General features: G+C 45.3%; 1 long non-coding RNA gene across 2 annotated transcripts in view; it reads right to left on the bottom strand.

Moving 5' to 3' along the window:
* Positions 1 to 5,621: 5,621 nt before the first annotated feature.
* LOC149915336 (uncharacterized) overlaps positions 5,622 to 21,313 on the bottom strand; it is a 42,977-nt gene continuing 27,285 nt past the window's right edge. The window contains exons 4-6 of one of the 2 annotated variants that reach the window (XR_016459136.1): positions 13,342 to 15,299; positions 11,591 to 11,678; positions 5,622 to 6,732 (exon numbers count right to left, since the gene is read on the bottom strand). This is a non-coding gene — a long non-coding RNA (uncharacterized LOC149915336). Of the gene's footprint in view, positions 6,733 to 11,590; positions 11,679 to 11,705; positions 15,300 to 21,313 lie in introns of those variants that run through there. The other variant, XR_016459135.1, reaches the window with a different exon arrangement.

The following is a 21,313-nucleotide window of genomic DNA, read 5'->3' as shown; positions in this document are numbered from 1 at the left end:
CGTTTCAAAGCTAAAAGTGCAGCAGTTTGATTGCAGAGTTTAGAGGGAGAGAGGGTCTATTTGTTTCAAACCCAGTTTTACTTAAACTGATCATTCAGGAATGGATGGTTATTGTTTGCAGTATGCGGTCACCTCTGTCAGGAACACTTATGGCCTGGGGACCTTCTCTGGCAGTGTGGGGGATCTGCAGCAGGAGCAGTCACTGAAGTGCCAAAGCTGAGGACAGTCCCAGGTGAGGTTTGCTCCTGCCATCCCTGTGAGCGGCCTCCTGAACTGAAATTCCCTTCTGGGGTCTCTGACCCCTGTCAGTTTTTCACAAGGGGAGTGCATGTGATGCTTTGCATACAATGGAAGCTAATGCAAAGGAAACCTCTGTGCAAAAAATGTAACGAATGGGAGTAGGCTGTGGATTGCTTGGCACTGCGATTGTCAGTTGTTACTAGAGCCAGTAAAGAAACACTGAAAAATTGATTTCCATTCCTGAAAGATTGCTGTTCAGTGGCAAATCACTGTGAAATAACTACTGCTCTCTTCTCATATATGTGCAGCAAAATCTGTCTCTGTAATGAATGCACAGCTGATTGCCAGCTTCAAAGGGAAATATTCCCCTCAATCCATCATGGCACATCTCAGCAGGGCCACACCATGCCTCTGCCACTCAGAGACAGAGAGAACAGGGGCACAGAACCAGCTGAGATACCAGGACCTACTGCTTCATGGCTGACCCCAGGTGGAGTACACCATAGGAAAGATCATGGCTGTGCAGGATGGGAAGGAAACTGCTGGGAGATTATGTGCGTTCCTCCTGGCCCTCCTCCCTGCCCTGCTGGGGGCCAGGATACTTGCTAGGGATGGCGAGGAGCACAGAAAGCACTTACGCTGGGCAGGGCAGGTTTCCTCCTGTGCCTGACTGCCTTTCAGATGAAGGCTTTGCTCTGGATGCAGAGATGAAGGTATCTATGGGACAATTATCCCCAGCAGGATTTTAAGATAAAAATGCTCTCTAACAGATTGGGCTGTTGCCTTGCTGGTCATAGCATTCCTCAGCTGCAGTTTTTAAATCTTTTTATTCTAATACTATCATATCCTCTGTTAAATTTCTCACTTTGCTGGTGACAGAGCTTGCAGCTACTTTGCTTGTGAGACTCATATCAGCATCATCGTCTGTTCCCTCTTGAAGCCTCCACCATCTTAATCTTGAAGAGGCAGCCTTAATCTTGAAACATATTAACAACTTGTGTCCCGGTGACTTCAGTAGAAGTAGCTGCAGCCCCTCACCCAATGTCCTGGCAGTAGTCCCTACCAGACATTAAGAAAGAAAATAAAGAATAATGCTGTGATCCACTGTTTCACACCCAGTGTGCAGCAAGCACATGTATGTGACAGCAGACTGCAGCAGGTGATGGTGTGCAAGGACCTGTGCATTGCTTTCCTGGGCTTTGCCTTTTTTTGTACCCGTTTGAGCTTTTTCCTCTCACACAACCTAGATTTCAATCATTTATAACTGTAATAGGGGTGAAGTGCTTCCTATTCACTGCAATATGCAGTTTGGTAACTTCAACCTATCTTTTATGCAGCCTGGTAATTTCAGATTGTATTTGCTCATAGAGAAATAGTGAATCATTCCTCACCAGCACAGCTGCGGGGATGGCTCTCTGCCATTCAGGATTTTGCAGGCTTCTAACATCTCATTTTAACCGCCAGATCCCATCAAGTTTTGCTCTCACAGAAAAGCAGTTTCATATCCATAGCCATCTTTGTTTTTCTTCTCTGCATCATTTCTTGTACAACTGTGAGCTTTCCAAGCAGGATCAGTAATGGAGATGTGAGTGAACTGACACATCCTTCGTGATGCTTCCTTCCTTTCTCCCTTTCTCTCACAGAGAGTTGCACTCTCTTCCGAGCACTGACTTGACATTACCTTGGAGCCCTCTGTATGACTCTCAGGTATGTCCCGTGAGGAGCAGTTAGGGCACAGTCTTGTTCTGTATGGAGACCTTCTGTGAATCACAACTTCTTGCATGTTTGAACCCTTCAGGAAAGCATTTAAGGAAGCAGATCACAGAGTTGCTTTCAAAACCAACATTTCTTATTCTTGCCTTCTCAAAAGAAGCCCAAGATAGGTCCACTGCTCAGGACCTGAACCTGGAAACTATTAAACTTTCTGAACCAGACAGATAGCACCAGTGCCGTTTTCCCCCTGGGTTGGGCCGGTTGGTTTGCAGGCCACGGCAGCAGCGATCACCTTATCTGCAGATAGAAGCAAGGAGGGAAGCAGGCTGGGAAAATAGCAGCAGGATTTTCAAGCTCCTCTCTGGTTCCATGTGGCCCAGCTGGCTGCTGCCACCTGTGTACATCTGTTTTCCTGCACGTCTACCTGCCTGCATGCATATCTGCAGGCGGGACTGCGCGACACAAGCCCGGCAGACGGAGCTGTTGCAGAGAGAGAGCTGTCGTGTGTCCAGGAACCAGGAGCAGAACGATTGCCAGTGAAGGATTTGCAGCTGATGAAGCCGTGCTGTTGGTGTCCTGCCTCTGTGGCATTGGCAGGCAGGCAGCAGTTGTGCCTGTGGGCACTGCAGCCACCAGCAGCAGTAACATAGAAAGATCTGGTCTGGCCTGAATTCTGGCTGTGTGGCTGTAGCAATTCCAGGACTTACATCCTATATCTGTCAGCACTACAGAGTTACCAGGTGGCAGCAGTGTCTGCCTTGTGGTGGCTGTGTCTTATTTTGCGCAGTTAAACAAGAAGAAAAATCTGGGTGAGAACAGCATTACAGGTGTTATTAGTTCTCTGTTCCTGTCAGCATCTGTGCACGTGGAATGGATACTGAGAACTGCAGAATCAAAGTTAACCCTTTCCTTCTGAGTTGTGGTTGATTGCTGTCAAATCTGATGGTTTATCTGCAGTGAACCCACCTGGCTAGCAGAGCTGAGGATGTGGCTGTACTGACACACCTGCATGAATCTGCTGTTCTCCACAGTCCTGAGGGCTACTGCTGCTCTCAGATGATCTGTGTAAGTTTCCCTTCATTGCAAAGGGGAAAAATCAGCTGCCAGGGAGAGGGGCTTCCATGACTTCTCTTCTGTTTTTTTCCTACAGACCTACTCGGGCCTCTTCTGTGTCACTGTCAACCCCTACAAGTGGCTGCCGGTGTACAACCCGGAGGTGGTGTTGGCCTACCGAGGCAAAAAGTGCCAGGAGGCCCCTCCACACATCTTCTCCATCTCTGACAACGCCTATCAGTTATGCTGACTGCTTCTGCCAAATGCTGCTCTTACCTGCTAGGGGCTCACTTGCCTTGAAGCCGCCTTCTGCAGTGCACTACCTCAGTGCCTCATTCTGTGTCATCTTGCAGAGGCTCCCAGTTATTGTACTGTGAAATTAGGCGTGCCTACCTTGTTTCTAGGTGATGCAAAATCTGCTCTTGACTGCTTTCCCTGTCTCCTGAAATTGGCTTTTATTTTTAAATTGCTGTGCTATAATGGTATGGCACAATATCTGCATTTCTGGTCTAAGCATGAAGTTGAACACCATAAGAAGAACCACGGCAAAAGGTGGGTGCAGGTAGGTAAGACATACTGCCTGGTTTGCAGACCAGCATGTGGCTTGAGGCAACTGCAGGTAGGTTCAGAACAGAGCTGGAAGGAACATTTTCCCCAGAATACATTGTTTCGGTTTGAATTAAGTTCTGTCCCATACTACACAGCAATAAATAAGGTAAAGAGTGATAAAAAGAGAAACAAAGGGGGAAGCAGAGGGTGGAAAAAGGGAGAGAAGACAAAAAGTGGAGCACAGGAGGAAGGAAAGAGCATGCATCTCCTTGGCTTTGCTCGCAAGCTTTTTGGTTCTCCCCCTCTGTGACACTGGGTTGCTGCTCCTCTACCACTTCTCTGCAGCAGTTCTTTTTCCCTTTGGAAGGTGTGAAAATCAGTCAGTCCTAACCACATAAGTAGATCTGTTCCTTTGACCTTTATCTCCAGCAGAAAGCAGGTATATAATGCTTTGCTCCATGCTTCCTTTCAGCAGTGGACAACTGAGTGCAGGGAAGACTGAACGTGAAGCGTGTCATCCAGTGCTTAGCAGCAATCACAGCAAGTGGAGAGCTGACCAAGAAGAAGGAATCCTGGATCAAGGTACAAAGCTGAAAAGTGTTGCAGAGGGGCACCTACCAGCTTGTGGCTGTGGTCAGTATCAGTGACAGACATTGGCCTCAAAATATGAAGCGTCTTCTATTAGCTTCAGCCACTCTTAAAAAGCAATAAGAGCACGGGCTGATTGGCAGTGAGAGACACAACAAATACAAACCACCAGAGCTGCCAGTGTCACTGCCCAGCAGCTTCTCCTCAAATGCAGATAGATCTGGGGGATGCTGACTGAGAATAGGTGGACGCTCCAATTTCTCAACGTGAGCTGACAGCAATGAGCATGAGTGGAACTAGGAATAAAAGGAATTATTTACCATTTAGATAGAGTGCTGATTCTTGGTTCTGTAATGGAGAAGCTGGCACAGCATCAGGCTGTACAACGCACGTTTGCACACATGATTGCTGAGCTGCAGCAGCGTCACTTTGTCCCACCACATACCCTGTGGTGTTTCAATCTGTTACTCAAATATTCTCACAGGGTGCACCTGTGGAGGTGCTGTGGAGGATCGAATCATCAGTGCCAGCTCACTGCTGGAGGCTGCTGAGGATACCAAGGTGTGAGGAATGACAGCTCCTCACGCTTCAGAAGTAGTTGCGCTCCCCAGGGTTTCTCTCTGCCCTCCTGCATTTTGCATCCTATTTGCGCATTTGTTGCTTTCATCTGGGAGCCAGTGGATGGGAGAAGTGCCCTTACTGACAAAAGCATGGTGGTTTTTCAGGTACTGATGTGTTTACAGCTGTTTCATTCTCACACTGCATGGCTTGCTGCCTGTTCCTCAAGATTCCCTGTCTCCAGTGTTTAAGTTTCACCACCACACCATAACTCTTGTTTCGTTACAAACTGTTCCCTTTATCCTGGGGAGATTTTATCAGTGTCTATAAATGCGAAAGTGCAAAAGAACAGAGCCCAGTGGTGCCAGTGACAAGACAAGAAGCGCTGGGCATAAACTGAAACACAGACAGCTCTGTCTGACCATCAGAGAGCACTGCTGTGCTGCGTGGGAGGCTGAACACTGGCACAGTACCCAGGGATGTTTTGGAGTCTCCCTTTTAAGATATTCATGCATATCCGTCCCAAACCCTCCACTGTCCCAAACTACTCCATTATTACCTTTCCTCAATAACTAAAACTTCAGTTATCAATGTTATTCTCATCCTAAATCCATAAAATAGCACCTTACCAGCTACCAGGAAGAAAATTAACTTCATCCCAGATGAAACCAAAACACTCCATTCTGCCTTCCCTCCTTCCACATGATTCTGAACTCTCATCCCTTTGGCAAGTTTATCTCAGTTGTCTTCTCCTTTTGCATATCAGTTCTTCCTCAAGTTTTCCTGTCATTTAAACTCAAAGCTAAAAGAGCCTGATGTCTGTTTGCTTTAACCATTTATGCAATTTAGTTAATATATATAAGCAACAAAACTTTTTTTTTTTAAGTATTTTTTATTAAAACATAAAAGAGAGAGAGCACCAAAAGCACAAAATGAAAGGGAAGGTAACTCTCTGAAGATGAAGCAGCTATCAAGTTGTAAGTCTAACTGTGTCTCCTCTGATCACAGTGTTCACCTGCACAAAGTTACCTGCCGATGCTCTCAGGGATGTGGTCAAACACTAAGCAGGCAGAGGAGTGCCTGAGTCTGGGACAGGTGGGCCTGCGGCCTGCCCTCGTGTCCCCAGCAAATTCTCAGCTCCCTCCTGGCTCCCATCTCCCGGGCTCTCAGGTCCCACCGCATCACCCAACAGCTTCACGAGCGTCATCCCCAGAAGCGGTGACAGGCTGCAGGGCTTGTGCACAGAGCTCTGGAGGTTGCCTGTGCCAGGAGGATCGCTGTCATTTGTCTCCCTTCAATCCTCAGTGCCCAAAGCTCAAAATAACCCCTCCTGCAAGGCTCCTGCGTGGGGCCGGGCCTGCTGCTGTAGATGATACGCCTCCATGAATAGCACTTGAAGACATTCCTCAGCGGGTAGCTTGCCTTCTATATCTCACTGCAACGTGTTGCCGTGCAGGAGCTGGACAACTGTGCTGTGTCCTAAGATGGCAGATGCTATTCTTATCCCAGAAAGTCTTGCTCCGTCCCGCGCAGCTCCTTTCTCAGCTGAAATGCTAACAGTCAGAGGCAGGCCGGAGTGGCCCCTCTGAAGCCAGTGGAATTGCAGCGTGTGAACGCAGCACCTGGGTGCTTGCCCTGCTCTGCTGGGATGTGCTGTGCCACCAGGAGCTGGCAGCTGCACAGCTACTGTCGGTGTTCAGCTGGGAATCAGCTTGGAGTGGGTGAGGGCATCGCTTCTCTTGACATCAACAATGAGAAGCAAAGTCTGTGGATGTGAAAGCTCACTTTTTGCTGCTCAGAATGAGAACCAAATCCATGAATCCCTTCCCATCGTGAGGAAGGCAGCAGCACTTGTTCCAAGCTTTCTGCAGGGCTGGCAGCACTGCTGGGAGCCATGACCTCTCTCAGCCAGGTGGAGTACAAGCAGGCCATTCTGACATCAAACACTGAATTGAGGCTCCAGTGCTTGAATGTGATATGAGTCACAAAATGCACTGTAATGTGGCTCTTGTTGCTGAAAAATTTAATAAACTGGAAAACAAGAGAGGCAAAGTACGAGTAAGTGCTGAAGGGAGAAATTGTGCTGGGGAGAGCAGGGAGGAGACAGGGAGGGGGAGAGCAAGATGTGTGTGTGTGAAGGAAGCAGGAGGAGTGAGAAGATGGTAGAGGATGTGGGAGTGGGAGAAATAACAACTCAGCATCAATTGAGGGAAGTACGGTCAGAGGAAACAGGAAGAGAAATTATTGGTAAACACTAAAACGATTACCTACATATGACCATCTAATCCATGGGTGTCCAACCTTTTGGCTTGCCTGGGCCATGTGGAGTGAAGAGGAAGCCCGGCTTGTGGCTACCTCCTTTGCATGTGGGTTTTTTGGCAGTTGAAGAATAGGACAAGAAGGAAAACAACAAAGACAGCGGAGGAGGAGAATGGAGCAGAGGCTGAGCAGCTTTGAGGGATGCCAGGAAGGAGAGTTTAGCTATGTAATGGGGAAAGGACCAAATCAGTGATCTGAGCCAGGGAGGATGTGTGCAGGAGGAGCAGAGGCTGGAAAAAAAAGACAGGCACTGCTATAAAGCCTGCTGTATGATCAGGACCAAAGTGGGACACTGATGTGAGGGAAATGGAAGATGAATTGCTCACTGCTTTATGGAGAATGAGGGTCATTTTGCATTCTCACTCTATTTGTGGAGTCAGGATGCCTGACATCTGATCAGGGCTTGTGCAAAGGTCTTGAGAAAAACATCAGTTCATAGTGGTCATAAACAAGGACCTCTGAGAGAAAGTTTAAAATAGATGCAGCTGATGGGCTTATATAGAGCTGCTGTCCTGTGTGGACTGTGTGGACTGCAGGAGACCTTCTGAGCACAACAGTAGCAATTCAGTTCTAGCAGAACAAACAGTTGACGATATTTCCCTTCAGACACTGCAGTAAAGCCACATTCAGTAGTTCACAGTAAGGAGCCCATAAGTAAGAGAGAAGGAAATTGCACAGGACCCAAGTTTTGCTGTTAAGGCTTCAGAGCAGTGCTGTTAGAGCTCCAGCAGAGTGGGCACCACCATCTCCACATGCCAGCAGCTCCCTGAGGTCAGCACAGTGCTGCTTGGAGAAATACAAGTGTACATGGAGGGTTTGGAACTGAAGCACTAAGGGGCAAACTGCAGGCTTAGCAAATACACGAGGCAGAGAGCAGTGCTGGGTCAGGGGATGGTTCTGCTTTGAGACCCTACAACTGGGAAGGCATTGGTCAACTGCAGCAGCAGGGCACTTTGAGGAATCTGAGGGACTAACGTGGAAGGAAGGCAACATGCACCTGTATTGTTCGACAAAGCGGTAATTGAGTGAATTTGGCACTGCACCTTGTGGTGCTCTGGGCAGCCTGGTCTAGAGGTTGGTGACCGTACCAATGGCAAGGGGGTTGAAATTAGATGATCCTTGAGGTCCTTTTCAACCCAGGCCATTCTGTGATTCTCTGATTCTATGCAGCAGATTTGGGATACATTTTCTCAGGCCATGGTCCTGTTTGAGATGTTAAGCAACTTTCTCTCTTCCTTTGGGCTCGGTGTTCACCTTTGGCATAAACTCAGACCTTCTCAAGTACTTTGTGACAAGACACTCAGAGAGAAACATCTCTCTGAGTGAAACATCAAGTCCCTAGAAGACTTGAAGTGAGGTGAGCAGGTAATTTCCACAGAACAGAGAATGGAAGCACTGCCAGACCCCCCCAGCTGCTCATCTCCCATGTGGGGCACCCTGGCTACTGGCTGACAGGTGGCACATCACCATCACTGTCTTCTGATGAAGCTGGTCTGTTTTGTGCAGCTAATTTGCAGTTCAGAGGGAGCAGAGATGTGTATGCTTCCCTCTGTCTGTTAGGTGGATACAGAGAACAGTTAAGGAAATGTTTATGTTGATCACCATGGATAAAATGAGTCTGTTGGCAAATTTCCTGAAGATGCAAAAGGAACTTTTCTGCAACAAAGGAAGTTAGTTTAGAAAATATTCTGCTAAATAGGTAACTGCGCTGCTGTGACCATTGGCACTCAGAAGATCTTACAATGTTCTAACCTTGAAAAGTCTAACATTTAAGGAGAACGGGATTATACAAATTCCAGTACCAATATATTTCCACTTACACCACTGAAACCTGCCCAGAAGTGGGATTTGTGCATCTGTCTAAGATGAGTGTCAGCAAGGGAAGATATCACTTCATTGCTCTCTTTTTTAGGATGCAGTTGTTGCTAGTTCTAATATTATGCACCTAATCCTAATTTTCCTTCCCTCCCCCCTCCCCTCCCCCTTTTGCCACTTGCTCCCTTTCTTCTCTGTCTTTCCCGGAGGCCTCATAGCCTGCCCACCCCACTCCCCTGCTCTGTAACTGGAGCCCCTCAGCTGCTTTGGTGGGTGACAGAAAGGGCATCCTGAATGTCACCTCCTTGGCAGTGGCTGCTCCCCAGATCTCTTCCGCTGATGTTTGCATGAAGAACCTGAGTTATGGTGCACCTCTGGTAGCCAAGAGCTGGTCATCCCTACATAACAGGTGGCCTCTTTACCTGTCTCTCTGCAGCTCTGCTTGCTGCTTTGTGCTGCTTGAGTCTCATGCACTGTCATGTTGCTGAAAGCCACTTACCACATCATCCCTGTAAGGCTGGCCACCAGACAAAAAAACCCTTTGTGTGGCTGCAACCAAATGTCTGCCCATTCAGTGCCTCTGAGCTGTACATAGGCCAAACCCTACAGAAATCCAGTCTCTGAAAGGAGAATAGGGGTTAAGAGGCTACCAAACAGCAAGTATTTGTCTCCAAATGTCAAGTCAGTGCTTGACAGTGGCCACAAAAGGCAATCAGATTATTAGGAATGATCAGGATCAACTGAGAACAAAACAGAAATCATTGTGCCAGGCTCACAAACCATGTGTTCTCCACAGCTCTCGTCTGTGCAAGTAGAAAGGTTATGCAGAAAGATGTCAACACTGATGGGAACACTGGAGAGACAGTAACTATGATTCTTCACTTTGGAAAAGGAATGATCAGGTGGGAAGATTATATGCTTTTATAAAATTATAAATACCTTGGAAAATGTGAAAATGCATTTTCAACAGTCATCTTATATACTTACCTTACAGAATACCTGCCAGTGCTTTGTTTTAAGGTGATGTGGATGGCTGTATGTTCTCAAATTTATGAGGCTGCCTCTACAGGTGCTGTCTTTCTGCCCCATTTTTTCCCACAGTTGAGTAACCCTTACAGTAGTACTCATTGTGGGAAATGGGCACACAGCTGCTTTCAATATCCTCTCAAATGGTCTAAGGCTAAGTTCCGTACAGCAGCCAGCAAAGCAAGTTATTTGGGAATAAAATTCTTTGAAGTCTTGGAGAAAACAAAGAGAGGAAGAAAGGGAGGGAGGGAGGGAGGGAGGAAGGAAGGAAGTATACTATTTAAGAAAAGGGAGGAAGGAAAATTTTAAGAAAAAGATTGCTGTGCTCAGCTCCTTTCTGAACCAGAGGATAATAATCAAATAATTATCACAGCAAAGTGATCTACGGTGATCTACTACGGGAAGGCACACTGGAGCAGTGGGCACTGCTAAATTGCTCCCTGAAACCAGAGTTACAGTTTTTCCACATCTATCCTACCAGCTGCAAGCCTGGAAAGCCAATAGTCTGCCCGTATTCCTCTGCTTCAGCTCAGTAACTTTGACCTCCTCTGCAGGAGTAGGCTGATTAATACCTGGCATCTAAACTGTAAAAAATACTTACTCGAGTACTGTGAATCAGGTAACAGGTAGCAATGCAAGGGAGAAGATAGCTTGAGACAGCATCAGACTGCCTTTGATTAGGAAGCATCACAGTGCTATAGAACCTAACTAAGGAAGTCTTGTCAAACAACCTAAATGTTAAAGCGTTAATTAAATGTTCACTAAATGTTAAGGGAAGCTGGTGTTCTGAATCAGCTTGCTGTGCAGTTTCTTTCATGTTGGTGACTAAGCAGGGTGTTCTTCCTCTTGAAATTCTGAGGGAATACATGTTAATTCCTCTGAAAATAAGTCTCAGATTCAGCAGATGCACGTGGCATAATGGAGGACACATTTCTTGGCATTTGTACTGTTTGTGCCTGTTAAGAAATTTGCTCCTGAACTCAGTGGGGGTGGAAGGGAGGGAGGCAAAGAAACAGTTGCAGCTGTGTCTTGGTGATATTGCTGCCTTTCCCAAAGTAAAAATATCACTGATGTCACATATAAAACCTCTCTCCAGTTTCTTCCAAGAAGAGCAGACAGGAGATGGGGGGCAGGGGAGGGAGGGGTGGAGAGGGGGATTGTAGTTCTTCTGCTTTGCTCCTGCAGCCAAAGAGGGAAGAGAATCCTTCTCTCAGTCAAACATCAGTGGTTGAGAAATCCCTCTAATTTGTTCTTTCTTTTACTGCCATGAACTAAAAGAAGGTATGAGACCGTGTTTCTGTCAAATCCATTGCAAGCCCCTAAGAGGCCGATAAAGCAATCTGCTTTGATCCCCTTGCCTCTTAGCTTGACTGCCTTAATATCAGATTATCTCATTTAACTGCACAGATCACATTGCAGGTGGGCATGTAGAGCAGCAGGGAACTTGGTGAGTTTCTGTATTTTGCTCTGAAGCAGTCCAGTGGTTAATAAGAACATAGGAAGGAACTCCAAATCCTCAAACCACTCTTTCTTTTGGAAAAGATGATATTTGCAGAAATACACAAATATATATAATGAAATTTTGCTTCTTTTGTATCTGCTTTCCCTAGAGGGGGACTGGGCAGTACCTCACTGTTGAGACAGTTTCCTAGCATTGTTTAATCCCAATTTGCAATTTTTATTCAAATATAAGATGGAGTTTTTAAGAGAAGTTGTCTTGGAAAGGTACCTTGTTTTATACTCCCATGTTGTCTGAAATTCACAGTGAGAATTTGGATCTTCTGCCTTGCACAGAACCATGCTGGAGTCAGGGGTATCTGGATCAAACAAATCAGTGCCGAGATTATTCTCCAGTAGCATCAGCCATTCATATTGTAATAGGTTTGCAATCTCCCCTCCATGGTCAATGGAGAGGAAAGGACTCCTCCATAGGAAGCCAGGCTAAGGAAAGTTTCTTAATTACGGAGATGCTCATTCTTCCCCTTTTACTATGAAGGGGGCCCAGGAAACTCAGAGCACACACACTGCTTTCATGTGGTTGTGGGTAGGACTGCTACCACCCATGTGCACACATTTACATGGACCTTGCTTTACGAGCCCAACTTTAACCCAATTTTGTGCTAATGAATCACAGTGCGTTTGGGAAAATGTGCTTTAAACTAAATTATTGATTATAATACTTCACAGTAATCACTATTATTGCTTATTTTGCGAACAAAGAGTAGACAAATTAGCAGAAATGGTCTGTTTCTCTGAGTAAGCAGGGCTTTGAGGGCTTTGAGGAAAAAAATACATATTATCTTCAGGGGCTCTAACAGAATTCATTAACAGTGGAAAACTATTTCTCCCATAGAACCATAGAATGGCCTGGGTTGAAAAGCACCACAATGATCATCTAGTTTCAACCCCCCTGCTATGTGCAGGGTTGCCAACCACCAGATCAGGCTTTGTGATTCTTCAGCATGGAGGCTTGCTAAAATCAGACTGAGCTGGACACTCAGAATCTTGTAATTCTTGTGTTGCCCCACGTGTACCCTCCTGCTGTTCTCTCATGACACCTCCATTTGCCTCTGCTCCTTCCTTTACTAACTGCCTGACCCAGCTTATCCACATGTGCCCCTAAGGGCTGCTGAGGCACCCATCCTCTGCAGGGGAGGTGTTCTCTGGGAGGGATCCCCAGCTCTACCTCACAAAATACAGTGCTCTCATCCAGTCTGGAGCTTTTAGGACTATGCATGGTCAGGCTGTCACAGTGCAGAAGGCAGCCACCCTCCAGAAGGAACTTGGTTCTAATTCTTGGTTCTACAAGTTCTGTGGCCTCTAGCGATGCCTGCAGTCATGTCAAGATTCCTGAGAGAAAAAGGATGTGCTTGTAAAGACAGTCCAAACCACACAAATAGGACAATGCCCTTCCATAAACTCTGCCAGCAGCCAAACCCTCCCAGATTCTGCATGAATGCCTCTTTTATCTACCCCGACAGCTCTTGGCTTTTTTTCCTTCAAAGCCCTCTTCCCTCATACCATCACATCCAGGCTGGATGGGGCTGTGAGCAACCTGGTTTGGAGGGAGGTGTCCCTGCCTGTAGCAGGGGGTTGGAACTAGATGATCTGAAAGGTCCTTTCCAGCCCAAAGCATTCCATGATCTCCAGGTGCACATTTTTTGCTTCTTTTCACATTCTCATCTCTTACACTGCCACCTTCCACTCATCATTCTCTCTCATTCCCTTTCCCTTCCTTCCTCTGACCTCAAACTGTCCCTGGTGGGATTTCCTTCACAGGCACTCACAGAGCTGCATGCCAGCCCTTCCCCTACCCATGCTCAGAACCAATGGTCTGTCAGAGGAGCAGCACATCCACACAGGCATTCCTGGTCAGGACTTCTGATCGCTGGGGGAGGATCAGCTGTCCCCAGGTACAGGAGACACTTAACCCTGTTCTTCAGACTCAAGGGCATTGACCCACAAGAGGAGGTTTCCTACCTGAGCAGAAGTCGAGAAGCTCTGAGCTCTCTCCAGCCTTCCAGGGCTCAATAACAAGGGGTGTAAGGGGATCCCTGTTAAGGGAGATGTCTGCTCTATCTATCCTGTGAGCATTGCAGACTCTGTGTGGGGTAGACACATGGCCAAGTTACTGAAAGCTGAGAAGGTTAAAGGTTTCTTAGGCTTCACACAGAGATAGCAGGAAAGTGCTTATGCTTCTGTCTCCCATTACTGGCAGTGACACAGATTATACTGTTTTCAGTACAGCTTCCCATCTGTGGTTTGTTTTTGCTTTAGTCACATGACATCTTTCACCAGCTTGAGGGGGTTTGTACTATAGAAGTCTTCACCACTGGGATGGTGAGAAATATCTCAGGAGTGACAGATTATGCAATCCTTTGATCTCACTCCGTACAGACATTTGTGAAGAATTTTCCTAATGACTAACTAGTGCCTCTCAAGTTGTGATTTTTGATCACTGTCCCTTGTTACACTGCCTACTACTAATTGGAAAAGTTTAGAACACTGTATTTTTAACTGCCCTTCGTGAACTTAGTCCTTTTCTCCTAACATTAGAAACCCTGGAAGACTCTTTATAGGACTAGTTTTCAAGACCCTTGACCATCTTCATCATCTTAGTTCATATCCTTTTTGAACAGGAGAGCCTCACATTGGACAAACCGTTTCAGATGACAACTCAGTCATATCAAACAAAAGGGATTATAGCTTCTGACAGTCAAGTGAACATGCTCAGAGCATCATCCAGTATCTTTGCCTTGTTCGCAGTGAGAGCACTCATTATCCTTTTGGGCACCCATCATAACTCTCAAGTCATTTTTAGCAGGGCTCCTGCTGAACTGGTCAGTTCCCAGCTCACACTCACACCTTGGGCTATTTTTCTCCCAGGTGTGAGCTTTCCACTTGTCCACACTGGTCTTCATAAGATTTGTGCTGATCCAATCTTCATGTCTCTTAATGTATCTAGAATGAAGCTCTGTCATTTGTCATCTGCCTAATTTAGTGTCATTCACAAATTTGACAAAGTTGAATTTTGTGTCATTGTTTCAGTTGACTCCTTGAATTCCTTTCAACCAAATTCCGTTCTACAAGGAAAAAGAGAATCCCCAGGAAGCAACTTGTTTTCAAAAAGTTGATGGGAAAGAAGAAACAACTGAGACTGACTCAATAAGGTTAAAGTTAGTAAGGCTAAAAAAACCTTTGAACAGTTGAAGCTTGCACCAGCGCACATTTTATATATGGAAACAGGCAGTTTCCAGCAGTACATTTGCCATAGTGGAATTTGTTAGGACAGGTATTTAATATGCATTTTGACTTAGAAAAAATATGGAGAATTTCTTTGTTCAGATGAACACAGGACAGTGACGGCTGTCTACAGCCCCTAAGATGTCAGAGGTTTATAGCCATGTCTTCCCTCCCTTCCTCTGGCACAGCACTCTGTTCTAGTCAGAGGAGCAGAGGGCTGGAGAGTAGTTCTGAGGGGAAAAGGCTGAGGATCACTAGTAAAAGATTCCTTTCCACGCTGCAAAACCTCCTGTCATACAAGTACGCTGGCATGTTTCCAGCTCATGACCACACTGAACACATGTGTGAGGGAGTTTTCTACTAACCAACATACAGCAGCCTGTAGGTTCTTCCACTTTCTCACTTTGTTCTCATTCTGCCACCCTGCTAAAAATTGTCCTCTCATTCTTTGTTTCTCACGACTCAGGAGAAGAAAACCCACATCTGAAAAGGTAGTAGACAGTGAGGCAGCTGCCTGATCTCCATCTCAGGAGGCATCTATTTTCAGCATGCCTGAACCCCTCTCCACCATGGAGAATATCAGCATTGCCTTGCAGTGCTGCTGCACAGGACAGTCTGTATCCAGAGATGGCCTTCTGTCTGCCTCTGCTCCTTTACCTGCTGTGCTTTGCTTCTAGTCCCAGAAGTGTCCAGACCTGCAGAAATGAAAGCAGAATTAACAGAAAATTAATGGCAGACAGAAAGCTTTGTGTTTTTGTAAAATAATATGAAGATATATACGTGGTACAACTACTGCTGATTATATTTGATATGGCACTTAAGTGTATTTTCTACATCATATAATGTAATCGTACCTTCAGTTACAGTTGGATGGGATGTTATTTAAGCTGATTTGCAAACAGCCACGGCTATTGGGTCACTTTTGCCAGCACAAACTGAAGGATTTCAGCTTTCAGACTTGTCCAGACCTTTTCCATTTAAATTGAAGAGTTGTGACTGTTAACAGGCAGCATTAGCTGATCTCCTACAAATGGTGGGAAATGAATGAAAATATGTTCAAAAACCAAAACCAGAAAGAAACCTTTTAAGGGTCACATGAACAGAGATGCATTTATTTCTCACAATAATAAAATTTGAATTCAGATATGCCGTGGTAGCCCTGGAAGGTAAGGTAAGGTCTGGGAAGATGTCCTGCTGTGCAGGGAATGCTGTGCAGCTGCATTGTTGTGACCATGGAGTTTGACTGCAGCGATGAAGTTCCCCTTTCTTCCTAATAACTCTATGCTTGATTAATTCTGGAATTCATGGAATAATTCTGAGAATGGCTGGGGCACTAAATGGATCTTCTCTACACTAGGAGGGACAGGCAAGGCACTGGTCTCTTCTCTGTAAACAGTGGTGGGACCTAAGAGAATGAGTAGAGCTGTGTCAGGGGAGGGTCAGGTTGGGTACTGACAAAAGGCTCTTCACCAGAGGGTGACTGAGCACTAGCACAGGCTCCCAGGGCAGTATTCATGGCACCAAGTCTGCTGAAGCACACAAAGCGTTTGGACAACACTCAGAAATGTGGTTTGAATTTGGAATGAATCTGTGTGGAGCCTGGAGTTGGACTCGATCATCCTCATGGGTCCCTTCCAACTCGGAATATTATATAATTCTATGATTCCTTTTGCATCATGGCACTTGCACCTCCTTGTTGTTGCTCTTCTAGAGTGGTTTCTTTCTGCTGGGGGTTCTGGAGGGGTTTCTAGAACAGGTTTGATACTTTGTTTGAATGGCTGCATTGTTTCATGATGAATACTGTCAGGTCCCTCTACCCCTGCTAATCTAAGCTACCAGGATTTTTTTGTATTACAAAACTGACACACTTGGTGTCATCTATAAAGCCTGCTTCATGGTGAAGCAGACTTTAATGTAAAGTGTGCTTGCAGAGTGTTCTCAGCTGCATCTCTATATATAAGATCTTGGAGAATTTTGCTACATTTCAGTAAACCTTCAGACTCATGACTGATAAATACCAATCTCCTTTCAAGTATGGTTCTCTCTGAGATACTAAACAAATCTCATACTCATAATCACCTTATGCTAACTTTGGGGTTTATATTGGTATCAAGGTATTAATAGTGAGCTATTAATGTGGACATAGCTCAATGCTTGTGACAGACACAGAAATCCAAATTATAAATCCACAGTAAGAATAGTTTCTCCTTCACTGAAGTCAACATAGTTACACTGTGGTTTTGTATATGCCTGCATAAACATTCTGCTCAACAAGGACTTCCTCCAGCACCTAATGCAGATTAGTGCCCTGAAGTTTTTCTGTGCCCCTAACTATCAGGCATTGTTCTCAGTCTTCCTTGCAGGATGAGACTGCTAGCAGTTCTCCTTTGAAGACTTAATACTTTTCAGCCGCAGGTAAGCTCCAATAACTGTTTTTATTCTATATATGCGTGACATTCAGCTCCTTCTCTTGATGTGTGCTTATGGTTGATTGGGCTCTGGACTCCTGAGGCACATTTCCATTCCCCTCAACCAGAGGTGGAGTCATTTATCCCATGAAGATTAGAAGTTTTCAGATCTCTTCATGGAGGGCTGCCCCCTGTGTCAATTTACTCTGGGTGGGACCACCCAAACCTTTCAAGCTCCTAGGTTAATCCTCTGTAATTCCTCAGCATACCAGGTTTCTTTCTCTCCTAAAGAGATGACCAGATACTACATGTCTAGTCTGCCACAACCCATGGTCTGCAGTTTTGGAGCAACCAGAATAGATCGGTAGAAAGCCTTTTCCTTGTTGACTCTGGCTAGAGGGAAGCTGATTCTTCACATTTCAGTTGAATAGTTCTGCAGCTACCATTTTATTTGAGTGTGTCAAGAAACATGGTGATTCTTTCTGGTGATAGGAAAGTTGCCAGATTTCTAATTTTGTGTTAATAATAATGATGCTAGATGTCCCTCTTCTGAATGGGGTCATGAGCTCCTACCCCTCAACCTTCAGGTTGCCTATTTCCACGTGGCTGTTATGGCCCTATATGCAGAACAATTTCAGTCCCAGTGAGCTAGAACCACTATTAAAATGAGATCCTATTGGCTGGTAGTCCTACCATCTGGACTCTCTCCAAGGATCAATCAGAGACTAGCTCCAATGAACTGCATAGTGCAATATTTGAGATGATAAAGGCTGAATTCCTGAAGGAGATGGCAGACAGTCTGCTCTCGATACCAACCTATGTATTCTTGCCTTCTTGGCAAGTTATCGACTCTACAGGAATCTCATGCTGTTTCTAAACATGACCTGTTTATTAGGGGAATATCAAGGTGCCTGAGGACTTCGATTGCTTTGTTTTAATGTCACAGGAGGCCTTTAGATATACCTGAAAGTCCACACATGTCCTTGTTAACTCAATTAGCAATATTGATTAACGCGTGAGAGAGACATTAGAGACTCCATCCTGTGCCACAATTACACTGTGAGCAGGACTTGCCAAGGACTCACAGAAAAAGCAGTAATGCAGAATAATTGTTTTCCTACTTAACATTTCCTCCTCACACCAATAAAGGGATTAAATTTGTACTTCACTCGTTCCTCCTGGATGTTTTCTCCTTGACAGCACAAGGGAAAGCGTTTGACTTGGCTTCTCTCAATAAATTGAGCTCTTCTTTTCATCAGCTGTGTTTTCCCTTTATTAAGAGAATGTTAAAATAATCCTGTCATTCCATTTGCACAGAACCAAGTCCTGCAGATGATTAGGACTGTCTAAAAAATAGTAAAATACTGAAAGCTGCAGCAAACTTCACATAAAGATCAACAAGTTGGCAGTAAAGCTGAAGAGTTATAGGGAGTCCATCTCTGTTAACTCTCTTGGAGTAATCAGACAGAATGCAAACCACAATATTATCTTCACCGAAGAGCGACCTCATTCCTGTTATCTTCAGATCAGAAAAGATGTGACTACATCCTTTTGTGTGAGGTAAAATTGTATAGTAGCTTCCTCAGAAGACCCATATTTCCATTAATAAAAATTCAGTGAGGAGATACTGCTTGAAGATATTTTAGTATAAATGTATAAACAGACAGTTGTTCAAATATGTGTCTGCTTGTCTTTGAGAATGGATGTCTACAGGAATGTTTATCTCCCTCTTCACATTCAGTTCTACTTTGGAGTCTCAGAGGAGTCCTGAAGTCTTCCCAATTCTGCAGTTACTAAGACGTTCTTAACATAAAGAATTTTCTATACTGTGTCTGTATGTGCACCAATGAGTACTACTTCATCAAAATCTGGGACTGAATACTGGGTCCAATAGTGCCGAGGAAGGTCCCCCAGCTGGGGAGAAACCCAGGAACCAAAAGATGTTGAAGGCCAACCAGCCAGAAACTGGAAAGCACCTTTTAAATAAAGGACCTGAGGTTCCTGGTGGACACCAGGTTGAATATGAATACCATTACCATTCACGTTCTTTCTATAAAGAAAGTGAATGATAACTTGGTCTCTAATAGAAGATGTGCAGGTCAAGGGAGGTAATCCTTCCCCTCTGCTCACCACTTTTCAGGCCACACCTGGAACACTGCATCCATTTCTGGGCTCTCCACTACAAGAGATTACATTGATGTATTTGGGAGTCCAACAAAACGTCTTGATGATAAAAGGACTAGAGCATCTCTGATATGAGGAAAGGCTGAGAGAACTAGACTGTTCATCCTGGAGATGAAAAGATTCAGAAAAGATCTCATCAGTGAATAAATACATGAATGAAGACAATATAGAAGACAGAGCCAGGCTTTTTTCAGTAGTGGCCAACTGAGAACAAGAGGAAATGGGCACAAAGAAAATGCGGGAGGCTGCATCTGAACTTCAGGAAAAACTTTTTGACTCTGAGGCTGAATCAGCAATGGAACAGGTTTCCCAGAGATGTTGTGAAATCTCCATCGTTGTGGATGTTTAACAGCCATCTAGCCTCTCCTTCATTTCCTTGCCCTAGTCGCAACATTTTTCTGAGATTCAGACCTCTCTGAAAAGGCTTTAGGTTTCTAAACTGGCTTATACAGAGTTAGGGACACAATGTTCAATCCCAAAGCACTGCTGGGTGATTGCCAATGCTGAAGAGACATACATTTGCTAACCACTTCATTTTCAGACTAGGCCTGTCTTTAGCTGACTGCATGCCTTGAGCTGCCTGGTGATGGTCTTCTCTCCTGCCTGCTATACAGCTGTGTCCACTACTTGGGAAATTCAACAGGAAAAAAAAAAAAAAAAGAGCGAATAAGAAGAGCTCTACTGAGAAGACTGGCTTTGTCACTGGCAACTGGAAATACAAGATTTTCAGTTTCCAAAGTCAGGCATCTAGTCTAGACACTCAGCTGCTGAGGGCAGGGCCCCACAGGGAAGCAGCTGCAGCTACTTAGTGCTTCATCTGCAGCTGCCAAGGGATGCTGCCTGGACAGTGCAGATGCTGCAGCTTCCCAGGAAGTGGGAGACTGAAGCTCCTTCCTCTACCTGGCGGGAGGAAACCCCCAGCTCTCCCATCCTGGAGGGGCCTCATCCGTCTCTGCTCCTCCCAGGCCTTGCTCTTTGTTCATGGTCTTTTGAACCCTGTGCTTGGAGCTGCCAAGGCCCTGTTGTCCCCTCCTTGGCCAGACCTATCACCACTGGGATGCAGGGCTCTATGTGACACTCATCATCCTGATTTGGATGGGTTTGAGCTCCAGGTGGAGGCCCAGACACCCCGAATTTGGGTGCTGCAGTGCCAGAGCCCTCCTCAGCAAAGCTGTTTATGCACAAGTCAGTGCCTGGTACTGGCTTTTCCACCAATTCTCACAAATGATTTTTCTTACCTTGTCCCTGTGTTAATTACTGATTTCTGTTTCTGACCAGGAGAAAAACATGCTGAAATTTAACAGTTTTTAAAGCAGCTCACATGACAACACCCATTTCCTATATTCACTCTTAAGAACTATCAGCAAATCCCTCTTTCCCATGCTATCAGCACTGTACTGGCATGTTTGCCAGCCCCAGTGCTTTGATATATGTAACACTGTGTATTCTGGACTGTGTGAATGTGTGTAAGATATCTTTGATGAGATGTGAGGGATGTATCAGGTACAGAGAATCTGGAATGTCTAGTTATTTCTAGAGCTATGACTGACTAGAGGGATTTTTCTGTGAATTGTAGGTAGGGAAAAAACTGTGGGAGTCTTTTTTAGATAAATTATCTTTCCTTGGGTTATAGGTATGGAGATACCCGGATAAGATAAAAGGTTTTCAGCAAAAGAATGGAGCATCTCTTGCTACTGGCACTGACCTGCAGATCAGAAGTCTCGGGAGGTTGTAACTTCTCTCACAGCATGCATTGGTGCACAAGGTCACAACAACAAATGCACATGCCTCTGCGTATGTGTGCTCTTTCTGATATCTCTGAAGTTGCCTCACTCAGAGGCATCAGCTTAAAAATCCAGTTAGAACTCAATCTCTCACTTACTGAAACTTCTGCCTGATCATCCTGCTTTACTTGTAACACTTGTGTTGTATGTCCTCATTTTTGCTTTCAGGATTTTACCATCACAACTGCTAATTTCTCTTTCAACATCCTGTTCTATCTATTGTACAGCTGGGGTAGCTGCAGCACACACATACCAAGCGATCCACCCTGGGTCATACAGTGAGTCGGTGGGAAAGCCAGCAATAGAATCCATAAGTCCTGCATCCAAGTTCTC

The sequence above is a fragment of the Phasianus colchicus genome, chromosome 20, assembly GCF_987193195.1.
Source record: "Phasianus colchicus chromosome 20, bPhaCol1.hap1.1, whole genome shotgun sequence".
NCBI lineage: Eukaryota > Metazoa > Chordata > Aves > Galliformes > Phasianidae > Phasianus > Phasianus colchicus.
Note: the sequence above shows the minus strand (reverse complement) of the source record. Positions and strands in the feature narration are given on the sequence as shown.